The sequence below is a fragment of the Ammospiza nelsoni genome, chromosome Z (assembly GCF_027579445.1).
Source record: "Ammospiza nelsoni isolate bAmmNel1 chromosome Z, bAmmNel1.pri, whole genome shotgun sequence".
In the NCBI taxonomy this organism is placed as follows: domain Eukaryota; kingdom Metazoa; phylum Chordata; class Aves; order Passeriformes; family Passerellidae; genus Ammospiza; species Ammospiza nelsoni.
This window is the reverse complement of record NC_080669.1, coordinates 9341283-9359324: the sequence shown is the minus strand read 5'-3', so window position 1 is coordinate 9359324 and position 18042 is coordinate 9341283. Positions and strand designations below refer to the sequence as shown.

At 52.5% G+C, this 18042-nt stretch overlaps 1 pseudogene; it reads right to left on the bottom strand.

The window, feature by feature from the left end:
• Window positions 1–1074: 1074 nt before the first annotated feature.
• The window catches only part of LOC132087020 (serine/threonine-protein kinase PAK 1-like), a 353184-nt pseudogene continuing 336216 nt past the window's right edge, over window positions 1075–18042 (bottom strand).

Below are 18042 nucleotides of genomic sequence, written 5' to 3'. Positions count from 1 at the left end.
GGAGGAGGACATGAGGCTCTCTCTCTGGGCCGCGGTGGGGCAGCTCTGCCCTCTCGGCCTTCGCCTTGAGCCCTTTGCTTCTTTTCCATGAGCCCTGATCACCCCATCCTCAGCCAAGGGCCCCCACAGCCCTTTCCAGGGCTGCAGGAAAAGCTCCCTCAGTGACAGAATCACAGAATCAGTGGCTTGGAAGACAGATGCTTTTAAGATGATCGAGTCCAAGCCATCCCCTAACTCCTCAACTAAAGTACGGCACCCAGTACCACATTCAGTGTTTTTTCAAAGGCTTGCAGGGATGGTGAGTCCACCAGCTCCATGGAGGGGTCACACCACAATACTCTGTACCTGTAAGTGCCCGCTGTGGTTGGTGCTGTCTTTAGTGCAAGGCAGAGGTGCAAGTTTCTGAGTTGCCAGCACTTGCTGTGTTTGGCTGAGGATGCTGAGTGCTGGAGTCCTGCAGGACGTGGCCTTTTCCTGCAGGCAGTGACAGCTGGAAATTGGCCTATGACCTGTCATGTTGGGTTCCTGTCTCTCCTGCAGCCAAAGAGATTGCATTTAGGGATCCAAATCCAAGTGGCAGGAACCCAAATGCTCTTGAGTCACAGCTGCAGGCTTGAATCCACACAGGATGTCAGGGCTGCCCCACTCCTCTTTTGGCTTTTCCTGCAAATGCCACTGCCTTTTCTGCCTCAACTAGAAATACCGCAGCTGTGCCAAAACCAGCTAGTGGGTGGTATTCCAAAGGCAGTGTGCTCTGGGTAGGATGAATGAAGAAGAACCTTCCCCACTTTTGAACCATTCAAAAGAAACCATAAGTGTGTCTTAGCACCAGTAGAAAAACAACTGCTAACTGAGGAGGAAATGTTAGTTTTCGGAGGGAGTCAGAAAGGGATCTTTCAAACCATCTTCCAAATGAGTTGATATTTCAGAAACTTCAATTACTTTATTTAATAATCCTAGTCTAGAACCATATCCTACAAAACTCTACAACAATCCTACTCTAGAATCTGACTCTACAATTCTACTCAAAATTGGCTATGGAGGTAACATCTTGACATGATATGTTCTTGTCTCTTACTTCTTCTGGACTGAGTTGATGAGTGGTGCCAGGATGGATGCTGGCTTGGCTGTTGTTACAAATGGATGCTGTCCACAGGGAAAAAAAAGGAAAGAAAACAACAAACAACAGTGAAACATGACTTTCCAAGCTCAGTGCTTCACAGGCTTGATGAGGATTCCTCTAGTTGCTAGAAAGACCCAGAAAGTAGAACAATGGGACCATCTATTCCCCAATTGTCATGTGCAGGACCTGGCCATCCCAGGCAAATGTGGCCCAGAGTCCCAGGCATCTGTTGATTGTGATGTCTTCATCTTGCTGGGATTTTTGCCCTGCCAGTGCTGTAGAAATGGTGCTTTCTGTCCCTGGGTTTTCTCCCTTTCAGGAAGCTCCAATGACTCACATAGGTCCCTGCTTTGCAAGAAAAGCACTGTGCTGATTTTTACAGGGAGACAGAGCAGTGTCTGCCTTTCCATGCCCTGGCCCTCGTGTGCTGGATGCACCTTCCTTCCCAGCAGGGCCAGCCCAGTGGCACCGGGTCCTGCAGTTCCCTCTCTGCCACATAACTTGGCAGTAACCCTGGTGCATTCCCGTCACATTTTACCTGCAGGAGCTCCCTGGCAGACCAGCGCTGCTCCTCATCTCTCTGCAGGCAGCAGCTCAGGAAGTCACGCAGGCAAGGCGAGAATCGGTTGGGCTGCTGCAGCTGTGGGGTCCCTACTGTGGCTATCAGTTGTGTAGCCTGGAGAAAAAGGAGACACCAGGCTCCACTTGCTGCTTTCACATCTCTAAGTGCTCTCCCACCTCCGTTTGTTTAACCTCTTTTCTTCAGTGGCAGTTTCGGCCCTGGCAGAGACCCAGAGATCATTTCCCTTTACCAACCAGAAAACCCAAACCCGACGGCAGCCACAGCTTTTCCACCATCCCACAGATCTTGCCTTGGCAGCTGATTTGATTGACTGACCTAGTTAGTGGGAGCTACATTGGGAAAAGCACATTTGCTTCCATAAGGATTCACACCAGCTTGAGAGGCTTTTTGGAAGAGGGACTTTGCTATACAAACTAATTTCAAGGGTTAGTACATGAAAGGCATGTCTGCAGTGCTTTTTGGTTCTTTAAGTGCACGTGCCCTAGCACAAGACTGAACAAGGTTTTTTTGCTGTTCTTGAAAACAATGGTAATTGGAAGGAAGGAAAGGAAATCCATCAATTAATCCCCAGGTAAGGAAATAAACATTTACAATCTCAGCTTCAAGACAGACACATTAAGATGGCTGCACAAATGTACAGGGTTGAAAATACCTGCTTGGGCACACAGGAGCCACCTGCAGCTCTGTCTCTCAGCAGACTGAAAATTGCAGCTTCCCATTTTGCAGCAAAAGAATTATTGTCATGGTCAGAAGAAGGAGAGGTGCCATCCCTGTGGTCACCCTCTGCTCATTTGGCTACTCAAGTCAATGCATTAATGGTAGGTGCATCCCAGAAAGAGCCAGGAAACAATGGGAGGTTTTGGCAGGCTCTCCGCATCACCAGGCTCTGGCTTGGTCACATGGACAACGTGGCTTGGGCTATGAAGGAAACACGGTGACTGAGTGTTTCAGCAACACTGCGCAAGAAGCAGAAGAGACTCAGTGGCCTTTACACCCTCATGCCCAGGTTTCAGGCATGTTTCCCAGTGAGAAGAAACTGCACAGGGAGTTAGGTTCATCTCTAAAGACCACAGTTTTAGAAACCTTGTTGGGTTTCTTTCCAGAAACCTTCATTTCTGGAAAGATAACAGCAGTTCTCAGATTCTTGTTTCCCGCTATTAAGGCCATCTCCACAGAAAAAAGAACTGGAACCACTTAAAAGCCAAAAGAAAGTGTTGCCTGAGAAGAGAGTTTGTTTGGAGTTTGTTTGCATGTGGTAAGGCTTGAGTTGCCCCACTGCTGAAACCAAAACTACAGCAGATGCTGATGTGCTGCAGGCACATTTTTAGGAGGGGACCTTGGTGGAAGTAGTTCAGGCAGATGGCAATGGGCTTTTGTCCAATGGCACGCAGGACAAGGGACAGGTGAGAAAGACAGTGGGATCAGTGAGTATTTGCTCCTTACCGTGATGGGACTTTGGTTCCAGTAGGGAGGTTCTTGTTCGATCATTTCAATCCCCACGATTCCAAAAGACCATATGTCCACTTTGGGACCATATGGTTGACTTGTCAGCACTTCTGGCGCCAGCCACCAAGGAGTCCCGACTACCGAGCACCGTCTGCTCTGCTCAGGGCTGAGCTGAGTAGAGAGGCCAAAACCAGCTGAAGAGAAAGCAAAACACTGTTTCTATTTGAATTCTGTGCAATTAGGAAAGCAAGCAAAAGAGTTCCACAGTACAACTTTGAAAATGTGCTGTTGAATTTCCTGGCATTGGTGACTTAAAACATCCCCCCATTTTTTGCATTCTCTCCGTGGTGTCTTTTGTTCTTTGGAAGCTTTAGACTTGTAACTCCCTCCCTCTGGAAGGGACCCAGACAGAGCAAGGCCACTCTTGACTGCTTGTTCCTTGTCCTACCTATGTGCACGTTGCAACTGTGCCCTCAGCTCACAGTGGGTGTCCCTGCGCTGCCACCAGCACCATTTTTGAGGAGCTGGCTGTCACTCCAAGCAGCCCCACACCCACATCCCTGGAATGCTGCTCCTGACCAAGAATACACTGACCCAGCTTGACAGAACCGTCGGTTCTGAGAAGGATGTTGTCACTCTTCACATCTCAATGGATCACATGGTTTGAATGACGAAAATGCAGTCCTTCCAGGCACTGAGAGAAGAAACAGAAAGAGGAGGGCAAAAATGAGTGATGTGATTTAATCCCACAAGAAAGGCAACAAAGAATCTAAAAGATTCCCTCTGCAGGGGAATGGGCAGTAATGGCAGAACACAGTGCCACTGAGAGGAAGAGCTTGCTGCTCCAACACTTGCAGAGCAGGACCTTTCTGAGGAAAGGCATGTCAGCTTCTGAAAGAGCAACAGCACCTGCTGTTATAGACTGTGCCCTGCAAACCAGCCAGGATGACTGCTGCTGCAGTGCATGTGCTCAGAAGCAAAGAGCAGGACCTTTCTGAGGAAAGGCATGTCAGCTTCTGAAAGAGCAACAGCACCTGCTGTTATAGACTGTGCCCTGCAAACCAGCCAGGATGACTGCTGCTGCAGTGCATGTGCTCAGAAGCAAAGAGCCTTTTGGCTGCACTCCTGTCCTTGTATGCTGAGGCCTGAGAGAAACGAGTCTCTCTCTTTTTTCTTTGCTGATCATTTCAAATCCTGCCACCAGCACCTTTGCTTTCACAGGCAAGGAATGCAGTGAAGACAGACTCCAGGCAAACATTTAGAGAGGCAAGGTGGAGAACAGCAAATACAAATACATGAGCCCGAGCAAGAATACAACAGCAGGAGAGAAGAGTACTGGCACCGAGTACAGGGAGTGCAGGGGCACTGGCAGGCCTTGCACTTGAGATGCTTTTTCTTGCCCATAGCACACCAGCAGCACAGAACCAAAGCTTGGCACAGGAAATCACTGCAGGTCTGAGCCCCTGTTTCCCAGACAATCCTGCCCAAGCCCTTGGAAACACAGATGGGATTGCTGACCTCCCGACTGATGGCTGCTGCCTCATCTTCATACAGAGCGGTCGTGCTGAGGATATCGTTCAGGGTGCCTCCGTCCATGTACTCCAGCACCAGCCGGAGTTCCTGCCCCCGAAAGTAGCTGAAAGAAGGAAACAAGGGTGTGGAGATGAACATGCATGGCTACTTTGCTGGGCAGATGGCTGGTACAGAGACTGATTTAGTACAGTCCTTTGAAGAGTTCTCTTGACAGGAAACAAAGCACGGGGAGATGCATTTCAGGAGAGGAGGACATCTTCCCCACCTTTCAGCAGTTTGACAAAAGAATTCTTTTCCATTTGTAAACCAGAGAAACACAAGCCTATAACCAATCCCTAAAGGGGCTTTCAGCAGCAGGACCCTGACCTGTTTATGAGCAGGCTGAGCTCCAAGATGCCCCTCTCCCAGCTAAGGAAGGCTCCAGCCTCTGCAGTCCCTGAAGCCCTCAGGGGCAGGGCAGTGACCACAACCAGGCTGGCAAAGGCCAAGCATGAGCACTGACAGGCGCTGATGGGAAGAAGTCCCAGCCAGCCTGAGCCCTTAAAAGCTGTTGCCCCCATTTAGGACACAACAGGATGGGCCTTGAGATCAGCCACACCGAGGTGCGGAGCAGTGCCCTTTTTGTCCCAACAGGAGATGGTAGACACAGAATCCCCTGGGCTCTGCTCTCAGCCCCACCACTTCTTATCTGAGAGCACTGGCAGCTGTTAAGGGCAAGAGGCAGATTTATTGGGTTGTGCTGCAGAATCACAAAGGACTTTGTGTTTTCCTAGAGACTAGTCTGAGCAGCGCTGCGCGAGGACGTATGTGGCCCTGAGGTCTGGCTAGCTTAGGAGAGGCGGCCGACGCCTCTGCGCATCTGAGGACCAACCCCCCTCAGCGTCCTGGCCTCGGGCTGGGCTGGATTGCGGACGTGGATAGAAGCGTGCCGATGAGTTGAGGAAAGGAGGCGACCACTTGCTGGGGTGAAAACGTTGGTTTATTGAAGATGGACGGAACCAACCACAAGGAGGGCACCGACCAGCAAATGGCCACGAACAGGGGGAGCAACAAGGTTTTAAAGAAGAGGGGTGGAAAAAAGAGGGACGCCCAGCTAGCCAATAACAGAAGAACAAGGGAGGTACAAAACTTAATGGGCATACAAGAACAACCAATAAATACAAAGTAGAGGAGGGGCCCCGGGACCACAGCCAACCACAACCCCCAGAGAGAAGAAGCTTCTAGAACAGAGGGAGGAGTGGGGGTGATTGACTGGGCCCAGGGAGGAGGAAAACTTGACTTATAAGGATAAGAAAGGGGAGGAGAAGTTACATGACCTAAGAGCTTAGTAACTAAGGGGGAGGGGGTAACCATGGAAACTCAACGGGCAAGGGAACAGTGGCGGGAAAACTGTGAGGGGAAGAACCATTTACAGGAACATAGGGGAAGATACACAAAATGGGGGAGCAAACAGGGAAACTTAAAAACACATTACAACATCTCCCCGTTTCTTAACAAATAAAAATAAAAAGAACAAGGCAGTTCCGTAGAAACTTAAAACTCAGGGATCCGCAGCTGGTCCGACCAGTCTTCGCCTTCTTCGAGCTGGGGTTCGTTCGACCATGGATGGTCAAATGGTGGCACGGTTGACCCCTCCTCATCTGCAGCTTCTTCGGCCTCCGAGGAGAGGTCCCCCAGCTCGATGGGCTCCTCTGAGGGAAGGGCAGCGTGATGGACGGATGGCGAGGTAGCTCTGGCTAACATTCTCTGGACCACACCGTGGACCAACATAAAGAAAACTAAAAGTATAAGTAAGCTCAACACAACTTTAGAAACTGATTCTATTATTGAACTGGCCCACCCGCTAAGGCCCAACCCTTGAAAATGTCCCCCAGCCAGTCTGAAGTCTCCTTCTTGACCGGGTGGACGAGGTCCTGGAGCTTCTTGATGGAGTGCCTGGCGTCCTCGGCTCGGGAGGACAGGTTCAAGCAGCAGAAGCCCTCAAACTCCTCGCAATGGTGGTGATGGAGCAGCAATAGAAAATCTATTGCCGCCCGGTTCTGGAGTGTCGCCTTCCTTGTAATTTCCTCGTCTGTAAGGAGGTGGTAAAGCGCGGCCGAAGTAAAATTTGCTTGTTTAGCCACCCAACACTCTAGGCGGCCCAATTCACCTAGAGCTTTAGCCACCGATACCCAAAGCAATAGAATGGTAAAGGCGACGGACTTTGAATGCGACCAATGAGTAATTTTGTCGTCACAATCTTCTGTGAGATCCTTAAGATCTCTTTTAGCTCTGCCCAATTCATATGTGACATTATTTCTCTTCCAGTTAACAATTTGAGTCATGTTAGGGGTAAACAGCGTCAGCTGGCCAAAAGTACACGGCCCTCCGACCAGGCCAGAGGGGATGCCTGCCCACGCTCAGTCACCGCAAATCAAAAACACACCCCGAGGAAGGGAATAAGGGGTCCGGCCAGTAGTGGTGGGGCCGAGGATCTTCAGGACAGCTTGACACCACTGTTTGGCCTGATATTCTTTTTTAGTCTGAAGGACCACCTCACTGCCCCTCTCTACTGGGGTGATGGCTAATCAAACTGAAAGCAAATAGAGGCATTGGCGGAGCCGAGTAGGTGTAGTTCAGTGGGCTCGGAGGTTGCAGGAGCCAGCCTGAACACTCCGTCTCTCCAGGCATTTGAGGTGTCAAAACTCAGAAGGATAGTGAGGCTCCTGGCCAAAATCGGGGAAAAGGAACGTTGGAAGGTGGGAGGGAACTCGTCTGGAGAGAATGGGATCCCCACAAGGCAAGACGACATCGGGTCCTCTGCTGCCCCGGTATCAAGGCAGATACTGTCCTGTCCTAAGGATTGAGCCAAGGCACGCCAGACGTTGACTTTTGGCTGGGGGATGACCCACGACTCCGAAGGTGTCACAAGGAGTCCGCAGGTCAGGAATATTGTTAACAGCAGCTCAGGGTTGGGAACCAGCGATGTTGCAGGGGGGGCCATTGAGGAGATGTAACTGAAACGAAAGAAACCGGTAAAAGTATGACGAAATCACAAAAATAGTTCTTCCCCAAACAGCCAACTTAAGTAAAACATACATTGTGACATAGCTGGAGCAGGAGGAGAGTAGGAAGAGACATGGGATAACAAATCAAGGGGAGGAGGAGAAGCAGGAGGTGAAGGCTCTTCTGAAAGAGGGGGGAGATCTGGAGGAATGGACGGAAGCTGATGGGAAGTCTTCCTCCGCCGCCGCCAACACGCCTGCCGTACCTGTGACACGGCTTCTGCTTTGGTCCTCTGTTTCGGGGCGAAGGGCCTGACCCACTTTGATGGTACCCACCTGGGGCCTGAGGGAGTGGACACGCAAGCGTATCCCCTTCCCCAGGTCACCAGGTCAAAGGGGCCCTCCGTCCGCCAGGTCTCCGGATCCTTAACGAGAACCGGAGGCCTGACTTTAGGCTGCAGCTGCTGGTGGCTGCCGAAATGCCAGACCACTGGAGGATTCTGGCTGTCAAAAGAGCAGTTGAGAAAGTTAAGTGTGTACAAAGCTCTTGACAGCCGGACGTGGGGGATCTCCACCTTCATCACCGGTTGTTGGCGGGACAGGATCTTCTTAAGGCTCTGGTGGGCCCTCTCCACCATGGCTTGGCCTGTCGGGGAATAGGGGATGCCGGTCTTATGGACTATTCCCCATTGCTGCAGGAAGCTCCGCAGCTCCTTAGAAGTATACGCTGGACCGTTGTCTGTTTTTAAGGCCCTAGGAATGCCCAAGACAGCGAATGCCTGAAGCAGATGGTTCTGGACATCCGCTGCCTTCTCTCCTGTGTGGGCAGAAGCATAGATGGCCCCGGAGAAGGTATCGACGGAGACATGGACGTAACACAATCGACCGAAAGATGGGATATGTGTCACGTCCATCTGCCACACCTCACAGCTCGCCAGACCCCGGGGATTTGCCCCAGAGGCCACGGTGGGCATCTGGTCTTTTTGGCATTGGGGACATGTGGCCACGATCGCCTTAGCCTGGTCCTGCGTCAGATTGAATTGCCGAACCAGACCGGACGCATTCTGGTGAAAGAGCTGGTGGCTGATCTTAGCCTGGCCGAACACATCCGGGAGCGGGCCCTGCGTAACGGCAGCCGCGGCCAAGGAGTCGGCACGGCGGTTGCCCTCCGCTATGAACCCGGACAGGTCAGTGTGTGATCTAACATGCATAACATAAAATGGATGCTCGCGGTGGGAGACCAGCTCGACGAGCCTATTCAGTAAATTGAAAAGATTTTTGTTGGTAACCTCCTGAAGAACTGCGCACTCAGCTCTAGCCACTACACCCGCGACATACGCAGAATCTGTAACCAAATTGAAAGGTCCTGGGAACCTCTGGAACGCCCTGACGACTGCGTCTAACCCAGCAATCTGTGGAGAACCCTCCACAACAGCAACATCGGTCTCCCACTGCTGAGTCTGAGGATCCTTCCAAGTCATCACCGACTTGTGGGATGCTCCAGACGCGTCGGTAAAAACTGTCACGGCATCCAGTGGTTCCCTGCTTTGAACCTTTTTAAGAGATAATTTAAACTCCGAATTGAATAATTTGTGGGCCAGCCGATCCACTGCGATGCGCCCAGTGTAGCTGTCGAGTGCAAACTGAAGATATTCATTAGTTTGCAGCAATTCTTCGAAGGTTTTCAATTTTAATTGGCCTGATTCTAATTTAATTGGAATGTGCATGCATGAAAAATCACACCCTGCCAACTCCCTGATCCTCAATCTCGCCTTGAGGATCAGTTCGGCTACCAACTCCTGTGGCCGTGTCATCCTTTTGGACCGATTATGGCTGAGGAACACCCACTCTATAATTAAGAGGGGGTCACCCAGACCCTGGTCCTTTAGGCTTTGGTCCCACTGATGGATTATGCCATGGAGGTGTGGCAGCTTCCCCAGTACAAAAAATTTGAAAGGCAGCCCCGGACGGTATCGGTGAGCCTGCCTGGCCGAAATAGCTTTTTGAATCCTTTCCAAGGCTACCTGTGCCTCTGGGGTGAGAGCCCTAGGGGAACTAAGCCCCTCTCCCCCTCTCAACAAATTGAAAAGGGGGGCTAGGTCTTCGGTCGAAATGCCCAGCCAGGGTCTCACCCAATTTAAAGACCCACACAGTTAATGGACATCCGCTAGGGTCTGGACTTTTGTCCGAGTAGCCAATTTTTGCGGAACAATGGTCCGCTTTGTAATTTCAAGGCCCAGGTACTTCCAAGGTGGCATCCGCTGAATCTTGTCCTGCTGGAGCTCGAACCTTGCAGCAACCAACGCATTGGTTGTCAGGTCAAGCGCATGGGCAAGCAGACTGTGGTCGGGCGCACACACGAGGATGTCGTCCATGTAATGATGAATGATGACGCCATCCCCGAGGGCTGTACGTATAGGCAACAGCAGCGAAGCAACATACCATTGGCAGATCACAGGGCTGTTCTTTATTCCCTGAGGGAGCACCCGCCAATGGTAGCGCTTGGCTGGGGACTCACGGTTGATGGACGGAACCGTGAATGCAAAGTGCGGGGCATCGTCCGGGTGAAGGGGAATTTGGAAAAAGCAATCTTTAATGTCTATTACAGCCAGATTCCAATTTTGGAGGAGCATTGATGGGGAGGGCATCCCTGGCTGGAGAGACCCCATGTCAGCTATTATTTCATTAATTTGACGGAGGTCGGTCAGGAGCCGCCACTTATCCTTATTAGGTTTCTTGATGACAAACACTGGGGAGTTCCAAGGTGACATGGTCTCCACCAGGTTGCCTTTGAGCAGCTGCTCCTGAACGAGCTCATTGAGCGCCTTTAATTTTTGCTTACTAAGTTTCCACTGTAAGACCTGTACTGGTTTATCTGAAAGCCAATTCAGTTTCCAGGTCTGGTGCTCTTCAGTGGCCACTGCCCGAAAAACCTGGGGAGCCTTTGGTAGGTCAATTCGGGCTCCCCACTGGGCTAATAGGTCTCTCCCCCAGAGAGGCTCGGTGTAATCCAAAACGAACGGGCGTATAGAAGCCAATTGCCCGTCGGGCCCCTCAATTTGAACAATGCTCCTAGATTGATTAGCCAATTGTAAACCCCCGACACCTGAAATCGTGCCTGCAGCGCTTTGCAAGCCCCAATGCGACGGCCACTCCCGAGAGGGAATGATCGTCACATCTGCCCCCGTGTCCAAAAGACCCCTTACGATCTTTTTGTCCCCGCCCAACGAAAGTTGGCAAGTCAGGCGGGGCTTCTCCCTCCCTACTAGCTGTGCCCAGGCCACCGTCGGAGACGATGTCCTCTCCGCGGAGTTCTTCTTCCAATGTTCTTCGTCTGGCACCGGAATGGCCTGGGCAATGACCTGTCCCCTAGGGAGGAAGAGTGGGGGTTGGACACAGTACAGCCCTACCGCAAAACGGTCCCGGTCGGTGGTTACCAAACCCGGGACGATGTAGATGTCTCGCGGCGTGTGCTTTGTGTCCCCAACGACGGTCCACCTGCAACGTCCTAGTTTCCTCCAGCGACCCGGGTGTTGTAGGTCGACAGACACCAGCTGGATATCACTGCTAGGGAGATATAAATCCCTAGTTAGCTGCAGCCTGTATGGGGAAACAGAGGACATGGTGTTAAGCGCAGGTACAGTGCCACAGGTAGGTGATGTCATGTCCGATAATGTCGTCAAATCCGGTAAGGCAAAAATTGGCGGCGCTCCCTCGTCTCCTCCCTCCCCGCTTGATGTTATGTTGCCCGCCGCATTTATATCCGCGCGCAGGGAGGGGCTGCGCTCAGGGCCTAGTTTTTTTGGCCCTTTTTCTCCCTCTCCCTCTGCCTCCTGTAGTTGAGGTAATCAAGCCTCATGGGGCACTGGGGCATCCAGTGCCCTATCTCACCACATAAGTGGCAGGGGTGGGTGTCGGTTGTTCTTCTGCCGGGCCCTGGTGTTGGTGGCCCGGCAGCGGGGGCAGCCTCAAGGTCAAATGACTCGGGCTCGGGGAGATCGGCAAAGGCTACGGAGGTTCTGCGTGGGCGCGCAGAGAGAGGAACATGAGCCACTACCGCCTCCATCATCGCCTCCACCGTGGGCCGGGGAGTTCGGGGGAGAGTCCTGATTGCCTTCCTGCATTCAGGATTGGCATTATAGTATGCCATCTTCCTTAGCATACACTCTCTCTCCCGGTCCCGGACACCTGCGCTTCAACGAAGCGGTAGAGGCGTTCGATGAAGGCCAGGTAGGGCTCCTGCGCGCCCTGCCGAACCTCGTCTTCCTCCCATTGGGAGGTGACAACCGCGAGCCTGAAAAAGGCTCGCTCCGCAGCCTGAGCCGTCTCCACTAGATGTTGGGGAAAAAGAGCCCGAGCCTGGGCTGCCCCATTCGCCCACTGCCCCTCGCCCAACAGATGCTCCTCCTGAACTATCAGACCGTCTGCATCATGAGAAGTTGCAGGGTTCCCCCAAAGGTTTGGGAGAACCTCCAAAATCTCCCTCTTCCACTCCGCCACCCAAATCCAGAACTCCATAGGGCCTGTCAAGCTGGAGAAGAGAGCCCTCAGGTCAGCAGGCACCAGATCTCCCCGTGCAAGGGCATCACGGAGCAACCCCCGGAAGTATTCAGACTCCCGGGAGTAGTCCTTCTGCGCCTTGCACAGTTCCTTGATCCGTGCCGGTGCTAAAGGCACCCACTGCGCCAGAGAACTCCCCTCTCCGCTCAGGGTGTACGAAACCGGGGCGGCTTCCAACAAGGGCACCTGCCCCGGCCTCCGGTCATCCACCCCCCCCCCCCGGAACACAAAGCAGGGGAACCGGAAGGGGGAGCGTGGGAACTGGAAATGGAAGAGGTTGAGGCGGGGTCTGGTAGTGAAGTGGGACGAGGGGGTGGGCACGGCACACCACCCCTCTCCGCCCCCTGGGTGGAACATGGGGGCGGAGCCAAACATGAAGGATTGACAAGAGCAACGATGGAGGGATCCACAGGGGGCTGGACTGGGGGAGGAGATATGGGGGGAGCCGAGGGAAGAGCCGGATGGGTGGGAGGAGTAGGGGCGGAATCGGTAAGGGGCGGTATTGGGGGCGGAGGAACAGGAGGAATCGAGGGAGGAGCCGAATATGAGGGAGGTGCAGGGACGGGATTAGCAGGGGGCTGCACTGAGGGCGGAGAAGTAGGAGGGACGGAAGGAGGATATGAAGGGGGGGGAACCGAAAATGGGGTTGGGTCGGGGGGAAGGAAGGGGTTGACGTTGGGGAGGAAAGGGTTGGGAGAACAAGAAGGAGCCCTGGTGGGAGCGACCACGTGGTCACTGCCATCTTGGGCTCCTAGGGAGCCATTTTGCGATTCTTCAACAAACCAAACTAACTTGGAATGAACAACTGGGGACTTGGGGACTGGGGTAGAGGGCGAGGGACGAGAGGATGCCTGGCCAGGGCTCCTCAAAGGGGGAGGCCAAATAGGTCGAGGGGGAGCCGGGGCAGGATGGACCCCCTGCCTCTTGTCGGCCTTTAGAATCCCCCTCGAGGGCTCCTGCCTGCGGGATGCGGGTAAGGGTTGAGGGACAAGGGCAACGGAACGAGGGGATAAACTAGAACTTGTGGGACCCTTTCTAAGCTCCCCGGACGGACGGAGTGTAGCATGCACTCTGCCCGCCCAATACGCCACGGTAACCAGCTTTGTCTCTCCAGAATTAACAACCTCATTTAATTTGGCCTCAACGGCTGCCCAAAACCGTGGCTGTCTAGCAAGTTCTGGGGAGACTTCGGGAAACTTAGAAAAGACCCACTTAACTAACAGCTTCAAATCCTGCTTGGGCGCCTTGTGCCCACCAGTGAGTAACAAACCCTTAACAAAATAATAAACCTCCTTTTGGGATTTTCCCATGCCTGCACCCATGGCTCCCTTCTAGCACAGAAATTGCTGTCGCTAGAAGGGGGGAACATCCTCTGGTGACACACAACCACCCGCTCGGAGAAAACTGCGAACTTAAACAATGAACCGCCCGCCGCCGGCCCCTGCTCCCCCCACTGCCCCCAGGCCAGGGGTTATCAGTCCGGGGGAGAGAAAGAAATTGGGTAGTGGGTCCGGCCCCACGTCTGGGGAAATCCGGCACCCACAGGGAAGTTAAAACAAGAAAGGCACGGGGTTTGAGGCGAATCCTCAGGAAAGGAGGGTGGGGGGTAGGTCCCCAAGGCAGGGCATGAACCCCTAGGGAGAAGGTAAAAAGGCAAGGGAGAGGCCCAGAGAGTCCCCAAAAGGGGGCCTGGACTTACCAATCCGGCGACGGTGGACAAAGGAAAACCAAGCGGGGGTCCTCAACTCCGGAGTTGTCCTTCGGGTGAAAGGAGTCCCGACTCCGATCCTCGGGGAGCGCTGCCCTTAAAACAGGGCCTGCTACCACCCGAGGTAGTATGGCGTCCAAAGGCACTGTAAAGTCCACTCCGCGGGGTCCGGTCAGCGGGCGAGTGTCCACCTCGTCAGGCCCCACGTTGGGCGCCACACTGCGCGAGAACGTATGTGGCCCTGAGGTCCGGCCAGCTTAGGAGAGGCGGCCGACGCCTCTGCGCATCTGAGGACCAGCCCCCCTCAGCGTCCTGGCCTCGGGCTGGGCGTGATTGCGGACGTGGATAGAAGCGCGCCGATGAGTTGAGGAAAGGAGGCGACCACTTGCTGGGGTGAAAACGTTGGTTTATTGAAGATGGACGGAACCAACCACAAGGAGGGCACCGACCAGCAAATGGCCACGAACAGGGGGAGCAACAAGGTTTTAAAGAAGAGGGGTGGAAAAAAGAGGGACGCCCAGCTAGCCAATAACAGAAGAACAAGGGAGGTACAAAACTTAATGGGCATACAAGAACAACCAATAAATACAAAGTAGAGGAGGGGCCCCGGGACCACAGCCAACCACAGCCCCCAGAGAGAAGAAGCTTCTAGAACAGAGGGAGGAGTGGGGGTGATTGACTGGGCCCAGGAAGGAGGAAAACTTGACTTATAAGGATAAGAAAGGGGAGGAGAAGTTACATGACCTAAGAGCTTAGTAACTAAGGGGGAGGGGGTAACCATGGAAACTCAACGGGCAAGGGAACAGTGGCGGGAAAACTGTGAGGGGAAGAACCATTTACAGGAACATAGGGGAAGATACACAAAATGGGGGAGCAAACAGGGAAACTTAAAAACACATTACAACACAGGGCTTGGCCCAATGGCTAGGATTCTAACAGTCATGGGAAAGAGTGGGAATCGGGTATGGAAAAGCGCCATGGATCTGAGGAATATACCATGGCTGGGCTGGAGGCTCTCTCCTGAGAAACGCCTGCAGTACAGTTTTATCTGACCACGCCACTTGGATGTGTCTCTTGGACACATCTTGATATGCACAAAACTAGAAGATTAAATAAAAGTTGTTATAAAGATACTGCTTTTTTCTTTTGGAGCACATGAAAAACACCTCATGCTCTCTATTTGTCCTGTAACCTGATGTACTTTCAAAGGAGTTCTTATTGGCAAAAAGATAGCATTCTCTTATTGACAAAATATAGCATTCTCATGAAAATAAACTGCAAATGTAGTAGTAGTACCAGGACCAGTCATAAAAATGACAGCAGCAAGACATGTGAGGCAGAAGGGCTCCCTTCAGGATGGAGAAAAACAAACTCCACCAAAAATACCCCACAAAACAACAGAAAAAAAAAATGCAAAAAGAAAACCAAACACAAACGCCTACAAAAAAGTAAAAAAACCCCAAACCAAAACAAAACAAAGAAACCAAAAAAAAAACCCAATGAAAAATCCCCAACCAAAAAGACAAAAGTCCGAAGCCAGTGCATTTCTGTGAAGGTATTTTTCTCTGATGACTGGTTGGAAGTCAGGAGTCGAAGAAGAATTTAGGAAGCTATAAATTCTGTTCAGTTTGGCCACGAGCACACAGGACTCGCCTAGATCATTTGCAAGGTCACATCCTTCTGCTGATGCAAGAACAATCCCTGCTTCAGCCTTTAGCAGAGAGGGAAGCTCAGGCAAACCCAAGCCAGTCCGAGGTGCCCTCAGAGGCAGCAGGAACAGCCAGAGCGCTCTCTCGCTGCCTCGGAGCACAGCGCTTCCTCTGGGGAGTCCTAAATGGCCCTGTGGCACCAAACTCAGAAGGAACATTTGGTACAGCTCTGCTGGCAGCTGCACACAACACACTGTCCCTCAGACAAGAAACATCCCAGACGTACCTAGCATCTCCAGGTACTTCTCCTCAGTCTGCTGTTCCAGGGAGATGAGCAAACTGCCCGAGCTCAAGTTCCCAGGTTTTAACGGAGAGCTTCCTTGAGGTGATGCTGCTGTGGCAGCAGGTTCAGAGCCCATGATGTGCTGGACCTGGAACATTTCTGGTGGGCACTGTTCCTGTGCCTCATGCCAACCTTGGGGTTCTTCATTGCCAGACATTCGCTGGAAGTCTTCACAGGCTGTCCGGTGAGAAGTCAGCACTTGCAGCTCAAGTGAAACAGAACAAAGCAGTCAGACACTACAGCTTGTCCCTGTCAGCCAGGAGTCATTGACTGTGAGGAAAGGGAAAGAACAGATTGACAGGGGATACAGACAGCTTCTTTCCGTCTTCCATCTGGATCACCACGTTCCACTGTGAAAACACCTCCAGAAACAAGGGGAGCAGGAACAGGCCAGCAGGAATCAATTTGGATGACTGCTGGCCCAAAGGCCAAAGGACAAGTTTCACTGTCCAAGGCAGCAGTTGAGATTCAGCACACCAGGAAATGTCCCTCAGAGTGACTGTGATACACACTAGAGCAGGATGGCACTCAGAGGCATGGCCCCACTCCCTGCTGCTTTGCACTGGAAAGGAAAGGAGGGTAGAAACCACCAGTTTGGTGACTGCAGTGACTGCATCCCTCTTTCATTCACTTGGTTTTCTAGAGCCTGAGGGAGGCAGATAGCTTTCTCTCTGACGATTTTCATGTCTTCCTCAAGCCTCTTCTCCAGAGCCTTGATCCTGGCATCAGTTTTCTGCAGCTGTGCCTGCAGGTATTCCTTGATGTTCTGTAACCAAGGAGGAAGAGGACGCCTTTTGAGTGGAGTGGCTGCCATTCTTTCACTCACCTGGTTGTGTTGATCGCCCCTCTGCTGATGGAGATTCTCCTCTTGAATTCTTCCCATGTCTTCCTTGTTCCTCCTCTTCAGTGCCATGATGGCACTCTGAGCTTCAAGCAGCTCTGCTTGTGGCTCTGCCTTGATGTTCTGTGCCCACAAATGCAGAGCAAGTGACTGGGAGCTGCCACCAGGCTCAGCGTTTTTCCTCTTGCAGCCTCAGAATCACATTGATTCAGCTCCTTCTTTCTGCTTCCCTCCCCACCTCTGCCTCCATTGCAAACCTCCTGTCCCAGGGCTGATCTCTGCAGATTCCAAGGCTCTGTGCTTCCAGTGCCTGTGGGATTCCTGGCCTCCTCAGTCCCAAGAGCTGTGGTTTATGCCCTTCTTCCTGCCCTTCCCTCTGTGCCCTGGCCAGTCAGGCTTACCTGGCCTTTCTCCTTTCTCCACCTGCTGCCCGAGCTGCTCTTCCTGCTCTCGGGCTGGGAACAGATCTCCCTGAGTCTGGTATGGCATCTCTGATGAAGCAGTCTGCTCCTGCTCTCTCTCTAGAAGCACCTGCACAGAAAGCAAGAGAAGATGGGTTTCAGCTTCCCATATGACCTTTTTGGGCCAAGACTCAAAGACTGCTGGGCTCACACGTTCCCAAAGCACTGTGCTGCTGCTCTGCTGGGTCATTCTCTGTTTGAGGGGAGGCACAGATTCCAAAGTGACCCTGGCCCTACAATCAGGGGCCATCTGGGACTGAAGCTGCAAGAGCCTCTCAGGCAGCTGACAGGGAAGGTGTGGCATTTCTCAAGGGTGTGGTGAGGGCCTCCCTCTGCTTGTGCCATGTCCTGTTTGTCTTTCAGTAGTGACTGACACCCTGCCCTGTCCCACAGCTCCATCCTGGCTTTGCAGGTGGCTTCCTGGGTGAGCTCACTCCTTGTGAGTGAAACTTCTGGAGTTCTCTTCAGGCCTGCACCAGCATTCCTGCCTTTCTGACATCCACACTCTTGTTAGAAAACCTGGTCATTCAGGAGATGAGGATGCATGTAAAGATTTCTGATGGAGGTCACAGAGCCTCTATGGCCACCACAATGGAGGAGGACCAAGGTGTTTCTTCTTCCTCTTTTGTCAACTGAGGATTCTGAGCAGCAGAAACAGAGGCTCCCCTAAGGCCCCATGAACGAATGCACTTACACAGCCCTGGGGATGCCAGTGAAGGAAACCATGCGTCATGTAATGCATGGCACGTATGAGCAGAGTCACCAAACACCACCTAAACATGGAATTGTTCCACCTCTCTAGGAGAGGTGG